Raw genomic sequence first — 20,827 nt, 5'->3', positions numbered from 1 at the left:
ACATCACATGCAATTTCGTACACCGCGATTGACAATGAGCGTCAGACCACACGTTAATCAATAAGATATCTTTTTACATGTGCTTTTTAAAGAACTAACTCTCATAGAAGAAAGAGAGACGCTATTCACTCACCCCACTTGTTGAAATGGTATTTTAATTTAAGTGATGCAACGTGTAAAACATTGTCAGTGTAATGTGTATGCAGTAATTTGCATAGTTATCGTTATCATTGAAGAGTTTTTCTCAATTTGATTTCAACCATAGACCCTCCACGTCTATGATTCAACTAATAACTATGTCTAGATCTGATCAATTTTCGAATTGCGTATATTTTATAAAATTTATCATATTTCTTTCTCTGTATAAATTCGATATTTGGCAAATATACTATATGTATGCCGCAATATGTTACTGATGTGTTGATTTTGGTTAATAAAGTTAATATGATCAAATCATATTTTCTAATATCACCATGATTTCAAAAACTGTTGTCTAAAATGAAGTGAAATGTTGTACACAAATACTCGTTGTAGTTATGTGTAGAACTCGTGCATAGCAATTATCCTATTTTACATACCACTTTACAAAATCTGTTGATTTTTCATGTGACATATCATCGATGTGACTCATCAAATGTCCATTTCATGAGTGAACTCTGTGCAGTAATTTTCGCAATTACTGACCAATTATTTTCTTCGACCTGGGGGGATGGTGGGCATGGATGGGTGGCATTTAAACACTGCTAATGACTTATAGGTACTATACTAGTCACTGTGCACGTCATGTCAAAGTCCGCAAATTATACATAACTGATGTGAACTGAATAACTCCCGTAAGGGGAACCATAGAGTTTTAATTTGTTATTTATTCCTACAAATATTGTTGGAAATTCATGCAAAATTATTGATAGGAAATTATCTGACATTTGAAGTTTGCAAACAATACTATCAATAATTTTGCAAAAGTGAATATGGTATGAGGGGGGTTGTCACGTTTTAGAAATAAGTGTCCCGGGTTTTTTTGGTTTTAACCGTTCAGAGACTTTTTGTTGGCCCGATGCAAAAAGTGAAGTGAAGATGACGTAGTATAATTATATTGTTAAGATTAAATAATTTTGTAAATTGGGCATTTTTTTTGATAAACTAATATTTTAGAGTACTTTCAGTGCATATCTGGTATATGAATGCCTTTAGTGATCTGCAGTGGTCTGAGGCGGAGCAGTCCGCATGAACGTTGCAACGACCAGGGGCGCATTTCAGGTGTGATACCACTTTATCACTGACAACCAACCACTGTGGCCTGGTTTGAATACGAGTGCAAGCGCATATGAGAAAATTAAGAAAAAATGCTCCTCGTTGTATTTCCGTTACAAATACGGTTAAATAATTCACCTATGTTCACGTTTACTCACTTTATGCCTGTGTTTCCTTCTAGTGATTTCTTCATCGTCTCTTTTGGAAAAGTGGCTAGTCCATTATGCATTCTTTTCCACAATTATATACTCGTGCTGAGTGTATCGCTTATAACGTGCACGTGGGTGGACACTGATAAAGCGACCGAGGAACACAGATAAAGTACACTGTTCATTATCTTTCCAATGAAAGATATAGTCGTTAAATTGGCGTTTTATGAATGCGAAACCGATTAATTACTTTCAACCTATGTGTTTGAATAGAAGACCATTACTGTGGTAAATGCGATGTTTGTATGAGTAAAGAACTGATACGAGGATTTGATCTAATGTTATCGTATAAGACTTGAATAGTTTCAATATTGTTGGTCATGGCGTTTCTGTTATTTCTATTCGTATGTCTTGAGAGATGAAAGTACTTTTAGGCATACAAACGTAACACAAAATTCTTTTAGACCTCGGAATGCTACAATTGCAGTTCCATCACTCACAACTACGTAATTTGTTTTATATACTTTTCGTGAGCTTTCAGTTATTAAGCATGTCGCTCCATCGTCAATTAATCTTTACCTTATTATCCGAAGAATATGATCAGACGCATTATAATGTTTCACCCTTTCTTAAAATAAAAAATAACCATGAGCGCGGTTCTAACCACGGACGATGTTGCTATGACAAACGTCACATCAATTGTTGCTATTAGCATTGATGACGTGGTGATTTCTGTTCGTTAAAGTCGACCACCCATTGGTTAAATAATCACATGATCACGAGGGAAGATCATTTAACATCAAGTTTCAGTCACACTTTTATTAATTTCAGCTGAAATATTGCACCAGCGTCGTTGTCCCAACGGTTTCTAGCACCTTAACGAGATCGAGGTAAGTTTACATTGTATTTATCATTGCTTGTGTGATTAAGATGGTATTACACCTTGTATTTAGCAGCTATATGTCCATAGTGTGTTTGATATGTCATATGGTACAAAAAGACTTAAACCATTCCCGTAGATCATATGAGATTAATGGATCAGTGAAACCATGAATTCGATGAAACAATTGACAATACTATAAAGACGTGTATCGCCTTGTAAACGGTGTGTACTGATAATGGGCATTTTCTATAATTTGATATAATATTTGGAGAAAATTGCTTGGAGCATTGTACGGTACTTATTGATACTGCACAGGACACATATGATAAATCATCTCTCGATCTGGGCAACAAACTTTTACTTTGAGAACCGACGAAAAAGTTCATTTGAATTACCAAATCGCTAGCGAGTCTTTCTTCATATATTTAACTTTTTGTTCACCTATTAATCAATTAGATGGTTTAAATGCCAGTGTAGATCAACCTTTTTTTTCGAATACAAATGACACCATTGGCAGTCAACAACTATTTGCCATAGCCTTGCTGGCCACAAGTTTTCCTCATTTCGTTAAAAGAAAATAAAGCTCAGTCATTTATTTTCCCAGAGTACTTCTCTTTCAAATTTTAAAAATTCGTAATTGATTTTTACACTTGTCCAGCTAGGACAATGATGTACACGGGCTGTAGTCTTAAAATTGGAAAATTAGAACAAGAAAGGTCCACTGAAAATAAATCAAAGTAAAATGCACGTTGACAAAAAGTTCAAATGAATTCTCTGTAGACTCCGTTCTACAAAATATTTTGATATGTCCCCGCTAATCTCGATAGCCTTTGACGACTGTTGTGACACGAATGGGTCTTAAAAAACTGTATTGTGACTTATGATACTCGCGAAAGGTTTTTTTAAACTATCTTCATGTAGTCACAGTCGCATATGTTGTTTGTGGAAGCGTGTACGGCCACTAAGATTTACCCTCTAATTTCTGCAATTGTCAAGCCGCAAGCTGCTTAGCTATAAACGACCCGAATTAGTTGTCCTGCATATCCCCGACTCTTCGTTTGCGTTGTATTGACAATTCATTGTATGAAGAGTTAGCTTTGGTCATATTTTAAGAAATTACAAAATAAATACCGATAAACGTAAACGTGTGTATAAGTAAAGATGATTGAACGCAGGATTTATGGCTGAAAATTATTTGTTCAATTCGAATATCTTTCACGCTACTAGTATATATCCTTTCTTAATTAGATGAAAACATATAAAGACTATCTAGTGACTAGACTACTACTGAGTGGGCGAAAAGGACTGGCACATCAGTTTATCAATAACAAAGTAATACATTTTGATTAATGTTTAAACCTGCCCCTTAATTTATCTTTTGCTTTTGATCTACAATATATAATTTCCGCAAGACATTTAAAAAAATATATTCTGGCTAAATAAAATGATAACTTATATGAAAGAAAATGCAACGACTGTGAGACTGAACATTTTGATTATAATTTTTCTCTCATAGACAATGAAAATGAGGGCCTTAATAGTGGTGTACTTCATATCACCATTACTCGCCGCACCCCCAGTATTCATCTCTTCGTATGGCTCGTCCGACTGTATTCCGCCAACACCAGAACACCTAAGAGATCGACTTGGGGAGGATTGGAATCCAGATTTCATGGCACTGTTTGATCCAAACATTCCTATCCAGCACGACAATTCAGCGGAAAATCTACTAACGGTTCAAAATAAGACAGATGCTTCAACCGAGCAAACATTATTAAACCTTTTCTCGGATAATGGAGGTAGCAGCGGTGACTTCGTAATCTTCGAGGACAAGCCTACTGGCACCGGAGTTGACCAACCGGCTGATGTTCGTCCAGGAAGACAGACAAAGACAGATACCGATGACCTACCGTGGTCGTGCCCGAGCGAAATCGAATGGCGCAATCTGGGACCGAACACCTTTCCAAGATACATTCGATATTTCAACTGTGGTAAAGGATCCTGTTTCTTTGGTCACTACAGCTGCCTATCACAGCACTTCTCCATCAAGGTCTTGAGAAAAGTCAACAGTAAATGTACACACTTTCGTAACGCTCACGGTGACTACATGGCAATGGAACGATGGGTACCGGCCAGCATTCGGGTCCCATTGAGCTGTGTGTGTGGTAGTGCTTTGTAATACTTTATCATCGTAGAAACACTAAATCGATGACATCATACCGGGTACATGACCTTACAAATAAACACACAAGTTAAGAAACAAAATAGTAGCATGTCTTAAATATGCCCGTTGGTACGATCATATCCCTTAAGCTTCCCGTGTTGACTGTGAGGTACCCGGTAGGATGTCATCCTTTTAATGAGATGGACGCAAACTTTGAATTCTATTCGACATAGCCACATAAAAGTTATTATTGACACACAACATTTCGGTTATTCAAACCACTAAACCAAAATATGCCAGCGTTTGGACTGTGTTGAGTTTTACACCTGTAAATTGTCCAAATATAAAGGGGTTTCATTATTTGCATCATCATCACCATATATGACCCAAGTAGACGAGGTCGGACGATAGAGCTGCAACATTTGAAATAAAAGTGTTTAGAATATTATGGAATATTTCCTTTCTCATGTATAAAAAAATACGTATTGCAAATATAATATTGCAATTTAATAAAAACCAGTCGCATTATATGATTTAAAAGGAGACTTTTTGACGATAATATATAGTAGAGGAAAGAATACGTTTCTAAAACATTCCATTCTTCGATGTGTCTAATACACTGCAATATTTTGCGGCACTTATCGTTCGACCCAGAACCTCGATATAAGAATGTGGAAGGGCCTTCTATTAAGAGGGGGTGTAAATGCCACCTCCAAATTCAATTTTTCTCCTCTCCTGAACTGAACCAAGACGTCCCGTTTGTTTAGTAGGATCCTCTCAATAGGGTAAATTAAGGATAACGTTACAATCCAGACACACTCTTCATTATTAATTTTAAGAAAGCTGTCATAGTATAACACGCACGTATTTGGTGACTGTAATGTTGTTTGTATTTCGGTACGAAGTGTTTTGTTGTGTTCGTTAAATGTGAATCTGCTCCTCTTTAAACTAACGGATTGCTCAGGTAACAAAATTTTGTTATGTATGTATGTATGTATGTATGTATGTATGTATGTATGTATGTATGTATGTATGTATGTATGTGTGCGTGTGTGTATGTATGTATGTATGTATGTATGTATGTATGTATGTATGTATGTATGTATGTATGTATGTACGTATGTATATATGTATGTATGTATGTATGTATGTATGTATGTATGTATGTATATATGTATGTATGTATGTATGCATGCATGTATGTATGTATGTATGTATGTATGTATGTATGTATGTATGTATGTATGTATGTATGTATGTGTGTGTGTGTGTGTGTGTGTGTGTGTGTATGTATGTATGTATGTATATATGTATGTATGTATGTATGTATGTATGTATGTATGTATGTATGTATGTACGGATATTTAGTAACAGCAGGACTTGTTTCATCCTGATCTACAAGTTTAGTAGATATTCTTGCTTGTTTGAAGTACCAGCCTTAGGAATTATTTAAATTTCATAATCACAAAAAGGCATATCAATTGGTTACTTCGTATATCTTGTAATTACGTGTAGGATGCTTCGTGATAAAGCTTGGTCTTTCTGGTTAAGTTTAAAGGACGTTTCTATAATTTTCTGGCTTACATCATGGTATATGTTCTAATACTAAATATATCCTCCCATCATTACACTACGATACGTACATCCAATCCTACCGATGTCTACATCAAACAGTATTTACAATGACTTTACCAAATTGAATACCCCAAATTTATTCAACCTAAAGCAGCAATACGTAGTATGTAATTTGTCAATGATAACACAAAATTTGGGTTTCTTTATGCGTACGAATGTGACTTTACAGAACTAAACGTTAAAAGCAGAGATTACGAAGACTATCCTTAACATAACTAAGGTGCTGTTAGCGTTCAAGAGACTTCAACGGTATTTCATATAGATACTACATGACAATAGAGCGAGGTCCTTGGAGTTAGGAATATTTTGCACTGAAAGCAATAAATGTCAAAAGACAATAATACTAGTACTGTAGGCGTGTTTTATTTTTTCTTAATTTTATATGTGGAAATAAGCACTTGATTAAAAGAAGATTATTATACAGAATATAAATGTATTAAAATATTAGCTTATTGTCAAATGATGAATTAATACCAAGCATACTGAATAGAATAGAATATAATAGAATAGAATTTAGCGTTTGGTTACATCACTGTTCAACATATGATTACTTTGGTAAGCGCCTACAACAGTATAAAATCATTCTTATAATGGAATCTACTCTGATACTGTGTACATATTATTGTTTCTATTATTGGGAAACATCGACTTGGTTCGTCTTAAAATGTATGGATATATAGTGAAGACTACTTCTGTCGATTACAAACATATGTAGAGGTCTCTCGGCTGGCCCGGAACGTCCTTTGCGAATTAAATACATGTGATCTGCAGGCAAAGATATGTAGATGATCTATTATTTAGAGAATTTAAGTCATGAATGTAAGGTTGCAGTTCTCTTGTTTTGACACAATGTATGATACTAGTAAGCGTAGCACTGGCACCCAAGTCTGTAATATGCCAATAACATCGGTCTACAGGCAATGTTATACAGAACTTCATCTTTATCTTCCGCAAGGAAAGGTTATGTTATAGCTCTGTCTGTCTGTCTGTCTGTCTGTCTGTCTGTCTGTCTGTCTGTCTGTCTGTCTGTCTGTCTGTCTGTCTGCCTGTCTGTCTGTCTGTCCGTCCGTCCGTCTGTCTGTCCGTCTGTCTTTATGTCTAACTGTGTATGTCCGTCTACTTGTGTGTCTGTGTATCTGTGGACACGAATATCTAAAATAGAAGTTGCTTCTAATGAAACTCAATAGTGTATGTTTCCTCTATAGCTTGTTGATATCCTTTTAAATTCTAATTAGTGATATATATAATTAATGAAATTTACCAAGAAGGCATTTTCCATGTATTGCAGCTCAGAATTTCACATTCTGACAATGCGTTTAGGAATAACAATCTACAGGCTTACTTGTTCGCCAGTACGGAAAGCATTCAGTTTACATCTGTATTATATCGCTTCGCGTTTTGGTCGTAATGCCTGAAAAAAGCTATTCGTGTTGTCAAGCAGGACTCAGGCATCTAATGCTGACGATATATCACCATTATCAAATGTCACATGACATTTCGATGACCCAAATATAGTTTAATAGCGTGTTAATGCCCTAAAGAGAGTATTAATGCCCTAAAGAGAGTAACGCTCAACTCACTAAACCACGTGAGTATTTAGGGAGCTAGCCAGCTGGGATTTTCTTATACTAGTAGAACGGGTTTTTATATGGAAGCTTTTTTGCTGATTTTATATCCCTATACAATCTAACTTGTTGAGTTGTTACGACTTGGTATATATCGACATCGCCGTCTCCATTCCCATACAAACCATTTGGAAGTTGAGATTTCGACTAACTGGCGGAATTTGTTCATCCAATGTAAACACTTTTACAAATAAGGCAAATGGAATTGTGTTGTGTATCAACAAAGTTGTACCGTTTCTTGTAAAATGAACAATATTTATTAAAGCGGGAAAATTGGAGATTATCCAACGAATGACGTCAAATTAATCAAATTAATCAAAGGTAGCAATTGTAAGAGAAAGAGTACACGTTTCAAAGTGGGTGGAATGCACTTTACAGAGGTGGTTTTATGATCGCTTTGTGTGTAATAGTTGCAAACTTTTTAGGACACATTTTCATCAGCTACAATGACTTTTTCCGTAATATATTTTATAGTCTCCAAATTCTATGATGAGGTGATTCTGAAAGTTAGTATCACTACATAGGATTTATATGTACAGGTATTTGGATTTACAGCTACGCAGATCAGGATTATGTGTTTGTAGCTTTAAGAGATTACTCTTGTTATGTATTGAAATATGCTTTCATTAGTCCAGATCAAAACACTTAAACGTATACCCTAATTAACACATGTTCATTTATTTGGGCTTTGTTCATTTAAAGTTTGTTTAACTATATATCACTGTCAAAATTGGGAAGAGATGCAAAAACTCATGATCACTATTTCCAATGCACCTCTTTCTTCTCGATTTTGATGCGAAATTAGCATAATATATAATTCAACGATTTTGAACAACACTCAAAATAGATGGGTGGTTGTGTCTTTGTTATCATCAAATATCTTTGCTGTGTCTTTGTGGGTGCATCTTTGTTGTGTGTTTGCTTTTCATTTTTCTCTCACAATTTAATTGTTTTCACCGTGCGACACATTAACGCGAGATTTGACATTTTCATCAAAAGGTCAAAGACCAAAGGTCAATTGATACTTATAGTGATTGTGACTTTTGCAATCATGATGACTTGGTTTAGCTATTCCAATTCGACCATTCTCAATAATCTGTTACAACTGTGTGTGAGAGAACTGGTCGTCATTACTTTGTTAGCTACAGAATGTTAACGTTATTTTGACACTTGTTTAGACCAAAAGAGTTTTAAATTTGACATTCGAAAGTTCTGTTTGGTAGTTTTAATTTTACAAACAAAAATTGCATAATTGTAGCAGTGTGAGATTGATTGTAAAAGCGAGCCTTTCACGCACCTTGCACGCGCACACCTTCCTCGGTTTGAATAATTTTCAAAGGAATTCTTACGTGTTGTATTTTTAAATGAAAACATGAAAGGAAAATAAATAATGCACGATGCACAAACAACAACTTTGGTATGTGGTGTGTTATCTGGGATGTGACATGTGTGTATAGTACGTTGACGGAGTCCAAACTGGCAATTGCGAGAGTGGGTCATTCCTTTGGGTCAGCATTAGTACTTGCATATGTGTGTGTGTGTGTGTGTGTGTGTGTATGTGTGTGTGTGTGTGTGTGTGTGTGTCCGTGTGTGTGTGTGTGTGTGTGTGTGTATGTTTGTGTATGTGTGTGCGTGTGTGTGTGTGTGTGTGTGTATGTATGTTTGTGTGTATGTATGTGTGTGTACATGTATAAATATGTATATATACATGAATATATGTATGTATATATATATATATGTGTGTGTGTGTGTGTGTGTGTGTATGTGTGTGTGTGTGTGTGTGTGTACATGTATAAATATGTATATATACATGAATATATGTATGTATATATATATATATATATATATATATATGTGTGTGTGTGTGTGTGTGTACATATACATATACATATACATATACATGCAAGACACTCATGTTCACGCTTCCTTCTGTAAACCTATCCCGAAATAAACGACGACATTGGTTTGTATAATGTGTTACTATTAGGCATGTTGAACACTGCCACACGTCTTGTCTGTAACCATCACGCTAAATGGTATAACCATATCCAACCTTTCTTGTAACAACTTCAATAATTACCTATTAGTTGTCATATTCATTACAAAATTGCATATATTTGCTTCAATTCAGTCATAGTTCTGGGCCACAATACCTATCTGACCTTCATCAATATACCCCACAAGGAAACTTCCGCGCTTCCTCTGATTCCCGTCTTCTTCATGTTCCAAGGATATCTACAAAGACCTTTGGCAAGAGATCTTTCTCTCGTATCGGCCCTACATATCATGGAACAATCTTCCTTTCGATCTCAGCCACTCTAAATCTTACATCCTGCCATCGCTCTCTCAAGACCCATGTCTTTAAACATTTGTCTCAACCTTGTCCAATGCTTAGAGTATCAAGTGTCTGAGAAATCACGTTTCCCTTTACCATACAATAAATTTACCCCCTTCTGCGCCTCGAGCTCTGCTAGAGATTAGGCGCTTTGCAAATCCCCATTTATTATTTAGTATTATTAATAAAACCTCCATATCACTAATCTATATTGAGGAAATGGCCAAATAAAAAGCCATTCCAAAATGCTTATATTTCGAAAATGATATTGTTATATCCGACATTTAAACACCTTACTAGCATTGACAAAATCAACGTATGGAAAGTTAATTATAACCAATGACTTCATTCCTTTTATTTCCCAAAGGTTACGATAGATAAAAACATATTGTATATTACAGGGAGAAGATCATCGATATGAGCAACTATATAAACCCCATAAATATCAATAACTTTGTATATTAATATTTTTGTAGCAAGCAGTCATTAAATCACGAAAATCATCACAGAGACATTGTTTGTGACCACACATGCAAAAGACAATGCATGCAGTTCGAGATATGCGTATTTTCTAACAGTAGGCCTACTATAAGATGATATGAAATGTAATTAGTATAAAATTGTACCTTCTGGGTGCATGCTGGTGCATAATTATATTTACTTTTGGTAAAATAAAGTAAAGTTAACAATTTAGTATTTTGATAAAGTATCAACACACACAAATAATCAGTCTACTTTTCGAAATGTACTACCAAACCAGAGTGACTTTAGAGTTTCAATTAGTCAGCATAATGTTTAACGTCTCATACATTATGTTGTTGTTGTTGTTGTTGTTGTTGTTGTTGTTGTTGTTGTTGTTGCTGCTGCTGCTGCTACAAATTACGTAAAACAAAATACACACGTTGATAACGCACAAGAAAATTATAAAATGAAACATTTTATCTCGATGTGAACACAAATCAACATCACTGTCTAATGAAATTAACAAGCTTAAGGACGATCAAAACACAACTGTTTATTTGTGTTCAGAATGAGATGAAATCTAGCAGTTCTACATGTGTGCTATCAGTACCAGTGTCTGTACTGTATGTTGTATGAGATGTGAAAAATATCGTGCCGCCTAATTATTATGTATTACCATTTGTTACAGCATTGAAAAAGAAGAAATATGTACATTCTCTATATGTAAAATAGTAAAGGAGAGAACGGAAAATAGGAAAGCTAGTCCAGCCCGTCTCCTAGAAAATTAAACCCTATAATGTTCCTGATTTGGTAGTACCTAGGGAAAAGTTCTCTTTCATATTGCTAATAAAAGAACATTCTTCTTCTGATTGACTTGAAACACGCATTCACATAGTAACATTAATTCGAACAAAATGAAACTCATTTTATTTAACATATTCATGCGTCTTTTACAGAAAAAAATGAAATAGATATGAAATAACATATTAAGATAAAAAAATCTTTAATTAAATGTACTTCATAACTCAAATTCTAGAATTATGACCACGTGGCCTAAATTACTCTAACAAAATCTTTGATATAATCTAAATACATTTTAAGTGGTTTTAACATTCTTTATGTTCTCAGCTTATTATGTCTTCGATCATATTTCAATGAAATGTTTCCTTCATTTTTTCATTTCTTCATGTAGCTATAATCAAATTTTTGGTTTCATTTTCATTTTTTATGTCCACATGATAATATAAGTTCAAGTTCATTAATTTAATGTAATATTGGATTTCCGTTTTGATTGCTGTGCTATATTAGAGGAGTTGCATTGTATGTTTTTGGGTTATATCCTTAAGAATGAGGAGACTTCGCACAAATAGGAAATATGATATATAAACAGTTAGCGAAAACGGAACTGCGTGCATATCCAAAGTTTAAGATCATAATTGTCTTTCTCAAATTTATACATGCGCCATTCCGTAAAATTCGTCATGAATGAGCGTTACACGATGTATAGGTGATAGTTGCTTAGATTGAAAGAGACGTAAAGGTAACAAACCCAAATTAAAACATCAATATTAACTTATTGTCGCACCGTGAACCTTCATCAACAAATGTCATTTTCATTTGCTAGATTATACAACATATAGGCTGACTTTTCAACGAGTAAATGCTGAAGGTCGCATCATGTCAATTGTAATACAATGAGCCAGCTAGAGTGAGAATAAATATGGCATAGATTGCAACCTCCCGTCAGCAACATCCTCTAGTCAATCGGGCGTGGGCGTCCGTTTACGTAGGCACTGTTTGATTTTCAATGTGAGTGGACAATATGACGTGTCCGTTTCTAATTTAATACATCGTGAGATCGCTGTGCAATGTAAGTTCACTACATTGATTTAAAGTACTTTTAAAAAGCTATGAGAACCTTACAAACGTCGTTAGTGAAGGTGGTAATCCCAGCTTTTTGACACCTCGTCGTGCTTACTATACTAGTATGTTCAAGATCTCCATATTTTATCATGTTCATAATATCATAGTTCATCATTACACGACCAGACATGATGTCTGGTCGTGATCACATACACAGAATGCGAGAGGTATTAAACTGTTCGATCAGAAAGTTACAACAGTCGTATGCACTAGTCTAATCATAGTCTTAGTCTTATTAGACTAGTCGGAGGCACGTAAGAATCAATTTAAATCCAATACTGGAAATGTATGAAATATTTTACTTTAGTGCCTCAGACCACCCCCGCCCCACCCCCACCCCCACCCCCGCCCATCAAGGTGGGTTGCCAAGTGGTTGTCTAACAGCGATATGTATGTACTGCATATTTGCTGCTGAAATATGATACATCATAATATAATATCAAATAAATGATAAGGGAACTTTTGATTTATAAGTGAAGAATTTGAATGTTATAACATTTTACACAGGGCCATCTATAGCTATAACTCGTGAGACCTACTGATCTCTCATCACACCTAAACAAAAAATACCGCCAATGGCGTTGTAGCACAACTGTAGTTTTTAAAAATGTTTATCCATATGCTAGTCTATGCTAACAATAGGTGTTTATTTGCTGAATAACTATCCAGTTGCCTATCCAACCATGTTGCTATCTTTACGATAAATGCTATCATTTGGCTGTTGCTATGGGCGTGGTCATGTTGTTAGATATATTTGCATACATTTGTGTATGTTTTTGTTCACTTGTGTATGAATTCCTGATATTGTCTTTGCAATATACGTGATCATTTGGCTGTTGCTATGGGCGTGGTCTTGTTGCTAGGAAAATTTACATACATTTTTTGAATGTTTATTCAATTGTCTATTTAAACCCTGTTGTTATCTTTGTGAAATACACCACCGTTTGGCTGTTGCTATGGGCGTGGTCATGGTTACTAGGGTATTTGCATACATTTTTTGAATGTTTATTCATCTGTCTTTCTATTCCTGTTGTTATCTTTGCAATATACGTGATTATTTGGCTGTTGTTATGGGTGTGGTCTTGTTGCTATGCAAATTTACATACATTTTTTGGATGTTTATTCAATTATCTATTAAACCCTATTGTTATCTTTGTGAAATACACCACCGTTTGGCTGTTGCTATGGGCGTGGTCATGGTTGCTAGGGTATTTGCATACATTTTTTGAATGTTTACTCACTTGCTTACCAGATGATGTTGTTATTTGACCAAAATATACTGCCATTTGATTGTTGCTAAAGGGTGTGGTCATGGTCGCTAGGGCCAATTTTGTCAAAATGTTAAGAAAATCTGCAGAATAACAGTTTCAGAAACATCTCGCCAAGTTTCAGACTAATTGACCAAGTACTTTTTGAGATATAAGTTTTTGACCAAAAATGAACATTTGTACACCTAATTTGCATATCACTCATGGAATCATGGTATGCTTAATATTTCTTTGTCCATACATCCCTAGATACATTCCCATTAAATTTCAGCCCAATCTGCTCAGTAGTTTTGGAATTATAGATTTTCAACCAAAAAGACACATTTTTAGCCCTAATTTGCATATCACTGATGGAATCATCCCATCATGAACAAATCTTACTTTACACCCCCTTAAGAATGTTCCCACCAAATTTCGCACCAATCTGCCCAGTAGTTTCCGAGTTTAAGTTTTTTGACCAAAAATCACATTTTTTGACCCAAATCACATACCTGTCATGCGATTATTTTGATTTGAACAATTTCCCAACTAGACACCCAAAGTAATGGACCCACCAAATATCGTGGCAATCGGTTCAGCGGTTTTTGACTTTAAGTTGTTTACACACACACACACACACACACACACACACACACACACACACACAGACAGACAGACAGACGCCGGGCGATCCCTATAGCACTACTGAACAAGTTCAGTTGTGCTAAAAAGCCATTCACTGCATGGTTGCCAGCAGCGATTTGACTGACATGTTCTAATATAATGGTGGCAGTGGTGGGATCTGGTAGCTTGACCTGTCTGTCTGTCTGTCTGCCTGCCTGCCTGCCTGCCTGCCTGTCTATCTATCTGTCTATCTGTCTGTCTGTCTGTCTGTCTGTCTGTCTGTCTGTCTGTCTGTCTGATTCTCGATCGATCGACTCATCGAAACATTCAACATTGTTCACTTCATTTACCTTTAGTACTTAATTATGAAGCAGCCATTAGCCAAGCGAATGTGTGCCTGCCAAAATATCTCTGTATAAGTTAGGTAAGTAGGAATTATAGAGCAAAATTGGGATATTCATATTGAAGACAATTTTCAAGTACTCTATGTGTATGGTTTGAAATTCTGTACCGCTAAATGGCCCCCTACATGTCCTTATTTTTCGAAAATTCTCGTGCAAAGCAAGTCGTTAAGATCGATAAGTCCAATATCAAAATACTTTGCTGTCATTCTCCTACAAAATATATACAACCGTGATCCTGGTTCGTTAGGTAGCCGTGCCAACACCGGACGAGTGGTCATCGTACGCGGTCCTAGTTAGACTATGTGAGTAACTCTTGGGAAATCGCACTCTTTATAGGCTTGATTGCGATTTTTTCTATTCTGAAAAAAATGTGACACTTTTGCACATTTGATACTTGAAAGGCACGACGTAAAGTCATCAGTCTATCTGGTCAAATTGATTAAAATGTATAAACTTCATGCTGACTGTGGAAAATCGTTTCTGAGGTAAAACCTTCAAATGTGTGGAATATTTACGTAGACACTTTTCTAATATTCAAGTTAGTATTTAAGTTGAAGAGCAAATGGGCGTAAAATACGCATACAACTTATTGGAGTTTGAAAATTTTCAACATTTCAAATTAGTAGTTAACTACACAATTGGCTCAATCATATCTGCATCAGTATAAAGAAACCTTTGATAATTGAAACATAATGAATTTATGGCATATTACATTTCAGTGAATATGCCTACATACTTCTTTTTAGTGTTTTTATAATACTATATCAATTGACCAGTAAAATACGTCTGGATTACTGAAGAATTCCATCACAAAACAATTCGTCATATACACTTGTTTATGTACAGTTAGTAACAACTTTGTAACTAATTATTGACTCATCACACTTAAGCCTCAAGTTTCATAATGTATTAGAAACTTTCATTTATCCAAATAAAATGAAAAATCTACCTACCTATTCTACCACAATTTTTTTGTTAGGCCTAACCAACTATTAACTTATACCATATAATAGAATTACAAGTCTTGTATTATATCATTAAATGTTTTGATAATTTAATGTTCTTGTGTTTTATGATAAATTATACCACTTCTCGCCAAGTCTATCGTTTATAGTATGATATATTTGTTTCCACTGTGACGAGCTTTACAACATAAACTATTAATCTTTGCAGTCAGTACAATAATATATCAAAATACTCCTTATACATGTTATCATATTTTTTATCACGATACACAATTACATCCACTCAACAAAATGTCAAAGTCATCAACTGTATGGTTGTCGTGATGGAGATTGCATATTTTCTCAAATCCTCTGTAAAGATTAGCTGTTAGTTCATAATTGGCGTATGAAAGAAACAAGTACATATAAGCAAAACCCAACACTACCTATCAGGCCCGCAGGTACAAAATAGATTTCTGTTGAAGGCTCATGTCTCCCTGGCCACTCGATTACCGGCTACTGCGCTGGCTGCAACTGGGGCCTTTTTTCGGATGACCCTAAAACGAATGACAGAAAACGATTGACAGCATGTAAACAGTGGATTGACACCCTTTCTACATTCAGTTAGCAGGGCCGTAGCCTGACCAAATTGCCGGGGGGGGGGGGCAGAACTTGTCTTGGTGCAATCATGCATTTAAAATTTAGAAAAGTGGCTAATTTACATAAATTTGCATGTAATTTACATAATATCTATTTTAGCATACGCAATTAAATATCATATGTAAGGCCAGAAAAAATAAAAAAGCTGGTCAACGGGCAACCTAACCCATCACATTGGGTAGGTAGGTTGATTTCATTTTTTTCACAATGCTTGACAAGGATAAAACAAACCATATATAATGATAGCAAAACATGTTAAAAAATATTAAGCCCCGCCAAATGAAACTCAAGCAGAGATACAAAATTATATGGTACAATAATGTACTAAAATAACAGTGATAGCCAACTCCGAAAGAGATTACTTTACACAGGATGTGAATTTCACATGCATAGGGAGATGTCTCTAATTAGTTTAACCTATACAGGGAGGTACTTAGCCAGCCACCTTCCATCTTGTTTTCGGAGAAAGACAATTATCACCTGCTTGGAAGGAGACAACTCCAAAGATAAAAACAAATTGAAAATAAGACAGTGTAGCAGGCCATTTAGAGGCATTGGTTTAACCTATACAGGGAGGTACTTAGCCAGCCACCTTCCATCTTGTTTTCGGAGAAAGACAACTATCACCTGCTTGGAAGGAGACAACTCCAAAGATAAAAACAAATTGAAAATAAGACAGTGTAGCAGGCCATTTAGAGGCATAAAATATCAAACCATAGACATAATTTAAAGTCTTACAATGTTTGAATATGGTAATAGAATACCAGAATTGAAACAATTATGCTATGCATTACATATTATCTGGAAGTGCATTTTGTTGTGGAAAAGCTGAAATATATTTTGTGGGTGTGCACTTGGTAAATGACTTCTCCTGAAGTTTAATTTGGTTCCAAAAATCCTAAATAAAGAGCAAAACATTTCAAGACTTTCAGACTTTTGATGGCCCAATGACTGCTCAGCCCACTCCCATGGTCGTAAACCTTTGCTCAATTCTTTTTAGTGCATACTGGATATGCAACAGCTTAATTTAATCTCAATTCATGCTTGCATGCATCATCAGAGCTAAGTAAACCACTATACAAGATATTATATAATTTAGAATAGAATCAAATGTATATTGTTGCATGTGCTATTCAGAAAATATAAAGAAATATCCTTAATTTTGAAACAAATGCAACACCCGCATGAGGATATATTGCCCATCACCAGAAAAAATATACGGGTAGGTTGAAAAGCTTTTTCAATTTTTTCTGGTCTAATGTCGTATCTTTCAAAGTAGTTGCCGAAAAGATGTCACATTCAAAGTAAAACAAACAACTTTTAAATTAAAAAAATACTGCCAAGGGCGTTGTAGCACAACTGTACAGTTTTTAAAAAAAATGTTTATCCATATGCTAGTCCATGCTAACAATAGGTGTTCATTTGCTGAATCCAGTTGCCTATCCAACCAACTTTGCGATATACGCGATCATTTGGCTGTTGCTATGGGCATGGTCATGTTGCTAGATATATATGCATACATTTTTTAATGTTTGTGTTCACTTGTGTATGAATTCCTGATATTATCTTTGCAATATACGTGATCATTTGGCGGTTGCTATGGGCGTGGTCTTGTTGCTAGGCATATTTGCATACATTTTTTTGAATGTTCATTCATTTCTCTTTCAATTCCTTTCAAATCTTTTTCTTCATGGTGATATTGTCAAATTAAGTTATTTACTGGAAAAAATAATCATGTTTTTTTTATTACCGAACTTGCTTTGCACTCAGGCCACTTTATAGTTACTGTAATATTGGCAATAAATGACACAATAAATCAGGTCTTTATTACATTCTAGTATCATTACATGGTGAAATATTTCCGAATCGTACGCAGTCGTCGATGTTGTAGTTAAATGTGTGTGAAACTGAACGATATTATCAAACTTTAAAATGTTATTACAAACATGTATTAGTTTAGCCACATATTGCTACACTGTGTGCAACGGCAGGTTTATATTTGCAGATAAACACAGACGGAGGAGAAATCAGTATTTTCCTTTGCCAAGCCACCATTTCGTGCGGGAATGGAATACGTTTTCTTGAGGGGGTGGAGTACATTGAACGGGGGTGGAGTGCATTTAGGTGACTGGAGTACATTGTAACGGTGGAGTACATTTAACGGGGATGGAGTATATTGCATGTGGAGTACACTGAACGGGGATAGAGTACATTGAATAGGGAATGGAGTACATTGTAACGGTGGAGTACATTTAACGGGGATGGAGTACATTGCAACGGGATGGAGTGCACTGTAACGTGCACGTGGATGGAGTACATTTTACATTGATTAGCATGTAGCACCCTTGTGAGAGTGAACACTAGTTTAAGAAGTTCGATAAAGGTAGTGCTTATATGTATTATTCACTTACGAGCTCGCCTACTGCCCTACTGAGAAGTTCCTGACAACGGTGGCGCAATTTCAATCTCGGCACATAGGACAATTTTGCATTCAAAGAAAGATGGCGACCTGCGACACAGGACATGTCAACACAACAGAGCAGAAATAACTTATCCCAGCAGAAACCAGCATGCCTGATCATCCACGAAGCCGTCAAAGAATATGAAACAGAATATAAACCAGAATATGAAAGACTGAACAAGGAAAAACTAGAAGCAGAAGAGAGGAAACGGAAAGAACAACTTGGTAGATTAAAACAGAACATTAGTAAAGGTGAAAAAGTTGGAATTCAAGAGGGAGCCCTGGTAGAAAAAGGAACAGCTACTCAGGTGCCTAAGACACGTCTGGTGATTGGTCCAGGGGGAGATGATGATGATGAGGAGGAGGAGGAGGAGGAGGGGGAGGGGGAGGCTGGTAGGATGGATGATGATGAGCAAGAAAGGAAGGAGTATGAGTCCTTTAAAAGATTTCTTGCAAGACAAGGAAAAGATGAGGGACAGCAAACATCAGACTTCAGCTGATGTTCTCACTTATACATTTCAGCTTTATACAACTACTTGTCAACTGACTATCACAACTTTCTCCAGTCCTCTTTCTTGCTTGCAGATTAATTATTTGTGGACATATTTATGACTTGTCCTTTCTAATCTAAGTTCTTTTCTTCACCTTGCATGACAGAAGCAAAAACGCAACAAACGAGTCATCCACATTTTCTGTCGACACCAAAAAATTTGGAACATTTTCCTTCCATATGTAAAATGGTGGCTTTATTAAAACATATCGTTATTTTAACTCCAAATAAATTGACACTGTAAAGTGTTAGAAATACGTCTTTCTGCCAATATATATGTGAGTGTAAAAACATATACATTATCAGTATAATCAGAATCCAAGGCTATAATGTGACACAACGCATGACACAAGTGCAAGTGTAGCATACTCGGAGTATTTGCACAAGTACATGCAGTGTTCTTTGTGGACATACTTCACAAGCATAGCAAGTGAGTGAAAGTGCATACAGAATCTTATCAGTCCAAATGTGCTAAAAACATGCAGAAAATTTGCACCAAGGATTCTGATTTTTCAGTATGGGGTTTAGATTGCTGTTCATTCTTGTATCACATTTTTAACCCGGAGGCTTAAAAATCTAATTTCAATGCACTTTGCTTCCTCATCGGAGGTTTTACAACAATCTGATCAATCCTTTACACCTCAATTACACAAATATACACCCAGACATTAAAGTTTGAAATGAAATTATTTATTCACCTGCATATCAAAATCCTAAACATACCAGTTTAAGAGTGATACAGAATGGAATGTGACTACAAAGGAAGGTATGAAAATCTAGAAATTTATCTCACAGTAAAAAGTACATTTTCATTTTAGTGTTTCCTAGTACTGTTGAATGAAAAACTGTAACAGTTAGTACTTTCATTAGCAACAAAGAATTAAATTGTATTGACCTTTGAACTTTGAACTTTGACATGACCTTTATAAATTAATCTTTGAAGTACAGGTACCAGTTCTCAAGTAATGGTGATAAAAATAGTGTCAATTTAGTATAAAGTCAATTATGGTAATATTATTTACTCTAATTTCATATTTCAAACATATCTGTTTTTTCAGAACTCATTTTTGTCAAGTGAACCAATACAGGTCACAAACCACAAGTTAAAACTGTCAATGTTGTTGAGGCACATAACTACAAAATCTACAGATATGGAGTGTAAAACAATGGAATATACTTCTAAAGATATTATTGTAATCTTTTACTAATTTTAGAGAAATGAAATAGAAACTAAGTTTTCATGTACACCAAATTTATATAGTAATTTGTGGTGGAAAAACCCAGAAGTGATAAATTAAAATTGATGTCACAATCAAATGGCACAATTGGTCAAAAATGATCATGTGAAAAATCATTCAGATGATTGGTCAAGAATAATCACATGACAAAAAAAAAAGAAAAAGACAAATAAATAATTTGTAAAATGCAAAAAGGCTATCAACAATAAAACTTGATTATATGTACTGGCAGTGTACAGCAATGTTGATTTATTTATTTAGCAAATCAT

This window comes from Glandiceps talaboti, chromosome 12, assembly GCF_964340395.1.
Source record: "Glandiceps talaboti chromosome 12, keGlaTala1.1, whole genome shotgun sequence".
Taxonomy (NCBI): domain Eukaryota; kingdom Metazoa; phylum Hemichordata; class Enteropneusta; family Spengelidae; genus Glandiceps; species Glandiceps talaboti.
This window is presented reverse-complemented; position numbering follows the sequence as displayed.